The 10,157-nt window shown below is 50.5% G+C and overlaps 1 long non-coding RNA gene across 1 annotated transcript; it reads right to left on the bottom strand.

Moving 5' to 3' along the window:
• Positions 1-2,811: 2,811 nt before the first annotated feature.
• On the bottom strand, positions 2,812-9,329 carry LOC147584562 (uncharacterized). Its single transcript, XR_015251239.1, has 3 exons — positions 8,513-9,329; positions 5,607-5,814; positions 2,812-3,310 (listed from the first exon to the last, which is right to left on the bottom strand). It is a non-coding gene; the product is annotated as an uncharacterized LOC147584562 (long non-coding RNA).
• Positions 9,330-10,157: the final 828 nt, after the last annotated feature.

Consider the following 10,157-nt stretch of genomic DNA (forward strand, 5'->3'; position numbering starts at 1 on the left):
CACCAAAATAGAGCAAGTTGTATCTGCCTGCAAGACCTGCCAACTCACCAACGCGAGAGCCACATCAAATAAAAAAGGAACCAGGCTCAGAGGCACCAGACTGGGAGCCCAATGGGAAGTCGACTGCACTGAAGTCAAACCAGGAAAGTATGGTTATAAATATCTTTTAGTATTTACAGACACCTTCTCTGGCTGGGTGGAGGCATACCCAACCAAGCATGAAACGGCTCAGAGGGTGGCCAAGAAGCTACTAGAAGACATCTTACCCAGGTATGGTTTTCCTGCCATGGTAGGATCAGACAATGGACCAGCTTTTATCTCGCAGGTAACACAGGCAGTAGCCAAGGCGGTGGGGGCAAACTGCAAATTACATTGTGCTTATAGGCCCCAGAGCTCAGGACAGGTAGAAAGAATGAATAGAACCCTAAAAGAGACCCTTACCAAATTAACCATGGAGACTGGCGGGGACTGGGTGACTCTCCTACCGTACGCCCTTTACCGGGTTAGAAACACTCCTTACAGGGGCGCCTGGGTGGCGCAGTCGGTTAAGCGTTCGACTTCAGCCAGGTCACGATCTCGCGGTCTGTGAGTTCGAGCCCCGCGTCAGGCTCTGGGCTGATGGCTCGGAGCCTGGAGCCTGCTTCCGATTCTGTGTCTCCCTCTCTCTGACCCTCCCCCGTTCATGCTCTGTGTCTCTCTGTCCCAAAAATAAATAAAAAAACGTTGAAAAAAAATTTAAAAAAAAGAAAAGAAACACTCCTTACACTCTGGGTTTTACTCCCTACGAGATCATGTTTGGCAGGCCACCCCCCTGTTATTCCCAGCCTTCGAGCTGAACTTATTGCTGAGTTTAAAGATCAAGAACTTTTTCTTTCCTTGAGAGGGCTCTAGAGGGCGCATGAGGACATTTGGCCACGCCTCTGTGCCATCTACGAGGCTGGCCCGACCCTGACACCTCATCAGTACAGGCCGGGAGACTGGGTCTACGTCAAGAGGCACCACCGAGAGACCCTCAAGCCGCGCTGGAAGAGACCCTACATCGTGGTGCTGACAACCCCCACCGCTCTCAAAGTAGATGGCATCTCGACCTGGATCCATCACACCCACGTTTGGCCAGCGGACCCCTCCTCAATCCGGAAGGACTTCATCACGTGATGGGCTGTCAGTCGGGACCAACACAACCCGCTCAAGCTCAAGCTACAGCGCATTTGACCCACCTAATATTGGTAACTCTGTTAACTCTGCTTGTCATTGCTCATGCTGCGGGAGTCCCCACACCCCCCAAAACATCACCTGACAGATCATAGACACCAGCTCAGGGACAATACTTAATCAGACCTCCCAGAGCCACCCCAGGGACACTTGCTTCCCAGAACTTTGTGTAAACCTCCAAACTCTGTTCCCCTTGTCACCATAAATGCAGCCGGCCCCATGATTGGGTCCCTAGGCTACATGACAAGGGGGGAATGAAAGGGCAGGCCTATGCCGGCCGACTCCATCTTGTTCTGTGTCCTTCACCTAGACCACGCCTCCTCCCCTTGAGTAACCTCCCACTCACCCGTTCAAACTTCCTGATCAAAACACGCCCAGCGACCTGCGTAACAGGACTCCGACCCTACCCTGGCCAATCAGCTGAGGCCACAGCCATTACCTCACCAACTGCCCCTAGACCCCTATAAAACCTTTGTGCTTTTGAAACTCGCTCTCTCTCCCCGGTATCTCACCGCTGCGTCAGTGCAGGTAGGGGATTGAGCTCGAGCTAGCTCGAATAAGGGCTCTTTTGCTTTTGCATCGGACTCAGCTCCCTGGCGGTATTTGAGGATCATGAATTCTGGGCATAACAATTATACCCATTCCCACGTTTGAATGGAGCCTGCCTATAAGCCCACACTTTGAATTCCTCTGTCCCCACAGCCCTGTCCCACGTTCCTGATCCCTTATTCCCAACCTCACTTCCTGATCATCTCTTTAGCTCATTTCTGAACAAATCAACACCTGTATTCACCTCCCTCTTGGGAAAGAAGTCCTAGGGTGGAGTGCCTTGAAGTGGGGCCCAAGTCCACTTCCTCACCCTGAAACAAGCCTCTCTCCTCCATTACCTTCAACGTTGTGCCCTTTCCCTTCCTGGATGCAGGGATGTGTGGTAACCTCTAGAGCGCATTTTAAAGTAGTCATACAAATGAATACTATTTTCTGTTGATTACTTTTGCTTTAAAAATGATTTCATATTGAAATTGGCCTGGAAAGTCGAGTGCCTCTTGATCCCTCAGGTGGTGTTTCCTGAAACATATCTCAGACAAACATGTTCTCCCCTCCCCCACCTTGTTTGTTTCGCTTACTGCTAAATGCTGATTTCATACTGAGGAGCCTTTTGCAACGTGGTATCTGATTCAAGATTCAAACACCCTGAATGTTGTCATGTCTCCTTTCCACTAGATCTGACCCAGAGGACTGGAGAATCAATCCTTCTGAAGAGGAAAGTTATAATCTTCTGGATTTTCCATTCTCATCTGTTTCTCTGAGGTTGGTCTTGTTTTTTCTCTGAATGTTTATCCCTTGTTGCTTTCCCCAGAGAAGGCAACTCCTCCTTGTGCACTCTCAGGGCTGTCCTGTCTCACCCTGCCCTGTGCCCACACCATCTAGGGTGCCCCTGCCCTTGTCTCCCTCCACTGGGCAGAGTCAAGCAGAATAATAGTTGTGAGGATTTCCCCATCCCCTTCCCACACCCTGGCATGGTCCATACAAGAAGTGGAGATATGCGATTTATTAGTGTCAGGCGTTGGGCGGGGTAAAGATAGGAGTTAGAGTCAAAAAGAATTTTTTACCGTTTAAGGCTTTATTGGGAAATAAGGTTCCCGGGAAGGTTCCGTGACTCAGGGAGTGAGAGGAGTCAGGAAAGTCATGCCCAGGTAAGGTGGGGTAGGGTTTTTAAGCTGCAGCAGTTCCGGGTTTAGGTTCGGGTGGGTCTTTCTTTCGTGCCAGGTTGTGCTGTTGCTCGGTGATTGGTTGACCTTCAGTTCCTTCTGGCGCGCTGCTCGGGGCTCTCCGTTGGGTTGTGCTGGCGCTCGGTGATTGGTTGCCCTTCAGTTTCTTCCCGCGCGCTGGCAAGGTTTCTTCCGGCACACTGGCGAGATGGTTGTCCCCTTCCAGGGACATGCTAACATTCCAACCTCTTATGGGTGATAATGGGCCACGGATCTGATCTGGCTGCTTCCTGCGGGTGTAAGGGTGATGCCATAGTATGTGGGATCTGAGGTTGGAATGCGGGAATAGGGCCGGACCACCATTTGATGAAATGCGAACTGGGAAACTTCATGAATTCGTTTCCGTATGAAACGGAGAAAACAAGGTAAGAGCATAAGTATTATACAGATAGCAACTAGTGGGGTGACTGTGGGGAGGAGCCAAGTTAAGAGGGGTGATTGCCACCAGGAGGTTAGGGGGTCTGAGGATCCTGGGCGGGTGGATAGAGTTTTTTGGATTTCCTTTAGGTGTTCTATATTGGTTTCAAGTAAGCCTGATTCATTGAGGTAGTAGCAACATTCTTCCCTCAGGAACAGGCATGTTCCCCCTTTTTATGCTGTCAGGAGATCTAGGGCTCATCAGTTTTGTAGAGTGACCTGTGCTAGGGAGTTGATCTGCCTTTGTAAGGTGGATAGGGAGGTTGCTGAGGCTTCTATTGCGATTTGGAGTCTGACAGGTCCCTGGAAGAGGTAATGGAGTGTGCGAGGGAGTCGGTCCCAACCCCGGTGGCCAATAGGGAGGTGGCCAGGGATAGTCCAACCATTAGTGGGAGGAAAACGGCTCGTTTTTGGAGATGGAATTCGAGGAGTTGATGGAGTTCTTCCTGTCCGTATAGGGTGAGTTGGGGGATAATGGTGACTGGGAGACAGACAAAAGCATTTTTTGGCATTTGTTTATAAGCTGTCCCATTATACCAATAGAATCCCCCTGGGGGAGGGTCGTGGCTAGGCATAGGCAGGGGGGAAGGGCAAGTTGGGGAGGCATGAGAGGAGTAGCATATTGGGTGAGACGTGTTGCCTTGAGGGGTCTCAGTGAGGATGGGAACCTGTAGGGAGATTTGACTTCTGGGGTGGTTGATGGAGTTAGTGGTGTTGGGAAAGGGTGTGGGTAATGGGATGGCTATTACTGGATCCCGCTGAAGGGATGCACAAAGAAAGCAATGTGACAGGTTGGTTAAGCCTGAGTGGTTAAGCAGGATCGCTCCTTGTCTGATGAATGTAAGCCATGAGAAGGGATGTTGTTCAGGGGGTGTCTGTAGTTGTGTGTTGAGCTGGTCTTCTTGGTCCGTGATTACTTGGGTAAGATCTTTAAGGTTGGAGAGGGAAGGAGACATTGAGGGCTCATAGGTTCGATAGATGGTTAAAGAGGAGATGGGGTTAGAGAAATGGTTGTTCTGATACAGTTTGCCCTTTATTCCAGTTTGCTAAAGGGTATCCCATGGATCAGGGATAGTAAGGGTAAAGTTGCCATTTTTTAAGCAGGAGCGGACCGTCCTTGGTCCTGTGAAACAGTATAGGTTGAGCCAGTGTATGTTACAATAGTGATAGGGGTATCCTCCATATTGGTTGGGGGAGGTTTGGGAGCATATCTTGGTTTGGTCATATAAAAAGCAAATGGCGGGAGTAATCTGTGTGGAGGCTTGGAGGGTGTTGAAAGAGGGGAATTTAAAGGTGACTTGATTTTGGCACCCAACAATGGGGCAAGGGGAAGAGGATATGATAGAGGTGTGTCCATTAAAAGTTTCGGATAGGTAAAAAACCCACCTATAGGAGGGTTGTGAGGGTATAAGGGGGATGATGTTAACAAGGAGTAACAAGGGAAGTATCATCATGATATATAAGTATCGTTAGCAAAAAGGTAAAGAAGGAGATTTCGATGGGGGAGAAATTGGAGAGAGTTCCCTGAGGCCAACAGTCGAGACCCAGGAGAGAAATAAGGGGAGGGTGATGGGGTCAGATGAGTGGGAGAGTTGTAGCTCATGTAATATTGTGAGTGTGAAGGTGGAAAACCGAGGGGAAGGGTCAGTCATGAAGGGGCCTGTCAGGTTAGTTTGAGGGTGAGGGGGCTGGTTGGTTGGGAGGTCCACGACTCTTCTGGTCTGGGGGGTAAAGGGGGGGCCTGCTTGAGGTCGGAGGTGTGAACCCACGGGCTGTGGCCCAATAATTTAGCAGCCGTGGGGGTTGTGAGTATGACTGTGTAGGGACCCTCCTATCGGGGGGCAAGGGTTGGTTTTTGTCTTACTCGAAGGAGCACTGAGTCTCCTGAGTTTACAGATAGTGAAGGAGAGGAGAGATCGATGGGAGCTGGTAGAGTAAGGTCAGCGTACTGTCGAATCAGGTGTTGGAGCAGGCTGAGGTAAGGAAGATAGGCAGCCAAAGGAGGAGGGTCTTTTGGTAGGGTTTGGGGTAACAGGAAGGGTCGCCCATATAGGAGTTCAAATGGGCTGGGGCCTGTGGGTCCTCGGGGAGCGGCTCAGAGTCAGGTGAGTGCTATAGGTAGGAGTTGAGGCCAAGAAAGCCGAGTCTCTATGGAGAGTTTAGTGAGATGGTCTTTTATGAGGCCATTGGCCCTTTCAACCTTACCTGAGGACTGGGGGTGGTATGGTATGTTGAGTTTCCAAGTAATACCTAAAGCTTTGGAGACCTGTTGGGTGATTGCTGAGATGAAAGCAAGGCCCGTTGTCAGACTGTATCCTTCTCGGTAGACCAAAGTGGGGAATGACGTCCTTAAGAAGGATCTCAGCCACTGTGGAGGCCCCTTCAGATAAGGTGGGGGAGGCTTCTATCCACCCTGTAAAGGTGTCAATTATAGTAAGGAGATAATGTAATTTTTTGTGTTTTGGCATGTGAGTGAAATCTATTTGCCAGTCTTCACCTGGGAGATGGCCCCGCATCTGATGAGTGCCTCATTCTCCCTTGGGAACTGCCTGCAGCACATGTGGTGCATTGTTGGTGTGTTTTGGTGATCAGTTGTCATAGGTGGGGGTGGTACATAATGAGCTCAAGGAAGCGGAAGGTGGCCTCCGGCCCAATGTGTAGGGTTTTGCGGATTTTTGTTAGTAGGGAAGGGACTAGGCTATTTGGGAGGGCCAGTCGGGGGCCCAGCATGATCCAGCCTGCGTTGGTGTGGGCATTGGGATGGGCCATGTATTGTTTTTGTTCATCTGGGGTATAATCGGGAGTTGTATCTTCAGTGAGGATGCCCATAGGAACTGGGTCAAGAGAGAGAGAGCTGTTTGTCTAGCAATGTTGTCAGCCTTGTGATTTCCTATAGCTATCTCTGTGGTTAGGGGTTGATGGCCCTTGCAGTGGACAATGGCACTTCCTGTGGGAGTCTGAGGGCCTCAAGGGGTTTCTCTATGAGTGGCCCATTGATGATGGGGGTACCCTTAGTTGTGAGGAATCCTCTTTCTTCCCATAAGTGGGAGTGTGTATGTGCAATAAGGAAAGCATATTTTGAGTCTGTGTATATTGTGACCCTTTTGTTTTTGGACAGTTGGAGAGCCCTAATGAGGGCTGTGAGTTCAGCCTTCTGGGATGTGGTCCCTGTGGGTTGTGTCTGGGTCTCTAGAGTTTGGTTTAATGTAACTACAGCATACGCTGCTTGTCGGTGGCCCCTGCAGTCAACTAGTGAGCTACCGTCTACAAATAGGGTGAAATCAGGGGAAGTGAGGGGAAGGTCCTTTAAATTAGATGGAGGTTTAGAGAGAATATCTTTAAGTTCAGTGCAGGAGTGAAAGAGTGGCTGTGAAGTGTCTTTGGGGTTGATTTGTGGAAGTAGCATGGCAGGATTGAGTCTGGGGGAGAGTTGGAGAGATATTTCAGGATTTTCAATAAAGAGCAGATGGAACAATTGTATGCGTGATGGGGAGAGGTGTGCCAGGGCCTTATGTGTAAGGAGATCAGATAGACGGTGGGGTGAAAATACCGTTAGGGGGCAGTGTAGGGTGAGTTTGAGTGCCTCTTGGGTTAGGGTGGCTGCTGCTGCAAGTGCTCTGAGGCAGGGTTGCCACCCCCTGATGGTAGGGTCCAGTTGTTTAAAAAGGTAGGCGACAGGTTGTAACTTAGGGCCACATGGTTGGGTTAGGAGACCTGTTGCAATTCCAGCCCTCTCATCTGTGTATAAGAGGAAAGGCTTTGAAACATTAGGAAGGGAAAGGACTGGTTGAGTGACTAGAGATGTGACCAGCCGTTGGAAGGCCCTGCGACAGATCCCGGGCTGGAGAGTGGGCCTTGGGGGGTTTCTTTGGCTGCTTTGTATAGGGGGGCTGCGTGTATAGCAAAGTTAGGGATCCAGTGTTGGAGAAGCCCACTAGACCCAGGAAGGAGAGGATTTCATCTGCATTGGCAAGTGGAGACAGGGTCTGGAGGGCTTGGAGATGATCTTGGTTGGGTTAGGTCCTTGGTAGTAGGTGTGAGTGAGACTCCCAGGAATGTGACTGTATTAGTACAGATTTGGGCTTTGTGTGGGAAGACTCGATACCCCAGGTTAGCCAGGAAATTTAGGATCTGGACTGTATCTTGTTTGGTGTGGTCAAAAGAGGTTCCACATAATAGAAGGTCATCTACGTACTGTAGTAGAGTACAGTGACTGGAGAGTGGGGCTTTGAGGAGATCCCTGGTCAAGGCCTGCCCAAAGAGATGGGGACAATCACGAAATCCCTGGGGAAGTACCGTCCATGTGAGTTGGCAGGCCAGAGAGGTGACTGGATCTTGCCATGTGAAGGCGAAGAGGAATTGGGACTCAGGATGTAAGGGAATGGTGAAAAAGGCATCTTTGAGATGAAGCACTGTAAAATGGGTCATGGATGGGGGGAGAGGAGGGTATATGGGTTGGGCACTACTGGATGGATGGGAATTACAGCTTCATTGATTATTCGGAGGTCTTGAACTAGTCTATATGAGCCATTTGGCTTTCTTACAGGCAAGATCGGGGTGTTGCAGGGGGAATGACATGGGATTAGGAGGCTCTCCTTGAGTAGGCATTCAATGATGGGCTTCAGGCCTAGTTGGTGGGTGTGGGAAATTGAGTATTGGGGTCTAGATGGGAATTGTGATGGATTTTTGAGTTTAATGAGGACAGGTTGGTGATGGGTGGAGATTGTTGGGGTGGATGTATCCCATACGATTGGGTCTACTGGGAGGTCTGGGTGTGAGTTGAGGCTGTGGTCTGTGTCATCCGTAATAAGGGCCAGTAGGAGATGAGTGGGGGAGGGAGAGGAGCAAATAGCTGGTAAATGTATAGAGGCTCCTAATTTACTGAGGATGTCTCGGCCCAACTGGGGGGATGGGGCAGGAGGGGATGACTAGGAAAGAGTGGGAGAAGTGGAGGCCATCCAGACAGCAGGTGAGTACAGGTGTGCATGGGGGAATGGAGGGGGTGCCATTTATGCCCATGACCGAAATGGAGGATGGCGTAGTGGGGCTGGAATAGCTTGGCAGGACAGAATAGGTAGCCCCCGTGTCCAACAGAAAGGAGATGGACTTACCTGCTACCTGGAGTTTTACCCTGGGCTCAGCATGGGTCACCGGAGTTACTGAGTCTGGGCCTTATCAGTCATCATCCTCCATCTCCAGCAGTTGGAAGGCAGAGTCCAATCCGGGTGAAGCCTTGCCACATGGAGGTGTTACGAGTCTGTTGTCCCTTGGGTTAGGACAATCAGATTTCCAATAGCCCATTTTCTGGCACAATGGGCATGGACTGGTAGGCTTTTTGGGATGGGGACACTGAGGAGACCAATGGCTTTCTTGGCCACATTTAAAACAAAGCCCGGGAGGGGGCCATGGACCAGAGGGCCTTACTGCGGCAGGCCTCAGGGCAGCTACCAAGGCTTGGGTTTATAATTGTACCTTTTGTTGGAGACAGACCTGTCGCTGTTGTTCTTGAGCTTCCTCTCCACCATTAAAAACTTTAAAAGCCGATACTTGGTAGGGCTTCTGGGAAAACGGCGGCATAGGAGGACACTGAGCTCACCGCATCCTCCGGATTACTTAGATTCCACCCACACCTGCCTAAATAACCCAGAAAATCGCCAGAAGACTAGCAGAATGGATTCTCCAGAGGCAAGCATAGATGAGAGGTCCACGGAAGAGGGTAGGAAGGGCGGAGAGGCAATGCGCGCTACATGGACTGGCGGGAGGGAGCCGGGGTGGAAGGGCAGCCCACCAGCAAAGCAGAGGCCCGAGTCTGGCTTGCAAAAGCAGAGGGGCCAGAGTGTGTTCTGACAGCAAGTGGGACTTAACATCTGGAAGGTTATAAGTTAACAGCTCTGCTTGGAGAGCGGGAGGGCTGGAGGATAATGGGAGGGAGAGTTGAGCCCCGGATGACAGAGCGCAGCTTTGCGGGGACAAAGGAACTCACCAGTGCCCTCACTCATCCCCCAGCCAAAAACCCAAAGGGAACCAGTTCCTGCCAGGGAACTTGCTTGCACCGTGCAAACACCAAATGCTGTGCTTCTGCGGATCCATCCCTCCGGTGGGTCTGACTCCCTCCTGGTGCTGCAGGGCCCCTCCCGAAGCGGATCTCCAAAGGAAAAGTGAGCTGAGCCTGCCCCTCTGCCCCTGTACACCTTGCTGATCCACTCCAGCTAATACACCAGATCCCCAGCACCACAAGCCTGACAGTGTGTAAGTATCCCAGACTGGCCATGCCACCCCACAGTGAATCCCGCCCCTAGAAGAGGGAAAGAGAAGGCACACACCAGTCTGACTGTGGCCCCAGCGGTGGGCTGGGGGCAGACATCATGTCTGACTGTGGCCCTGCCCACCAACACAAGTTATTCAAGACAGCACAGAGGAAGTGCCCCGCAGTCCCACACCACTCCAGGGACTATCCAAAATGACGAAACGGAAGAATTCCCCTAAAAAAAACTCCCAGAATGTCCCAGGTCATAACGACAGCTAATGAACTGATCAAAAACGATTTAAACAATATAACAGAAAGTGAATTTAGAATAATAGTCATAAAATTAATCGCTGGGCTTGAAAACAGTATAAAGGACAGCAGAGAAACTATTGCTACAGAGATCAAGGGACTAAGGAACAGTCAGGAGGAGCTAAAAAATGCTATAAATGAGCTGAAAAATAAAATGGAGACAACCATGGCTCGGATTGAAGAGGCAGAGGAGAGAATAG

This window comes from Puma concolor, chromosome A1 (assembly GCF_028749965.1).
Source record: "Puma concolor isolate L17-30 chromosome A1, mPumCon1.1.hap2, whole genome shotgun sequence".
NCBI lineage: Eukaryota > Metazoa > Chordata > Mammalia > Carnivora > Felidae > Puma > Puma concolor.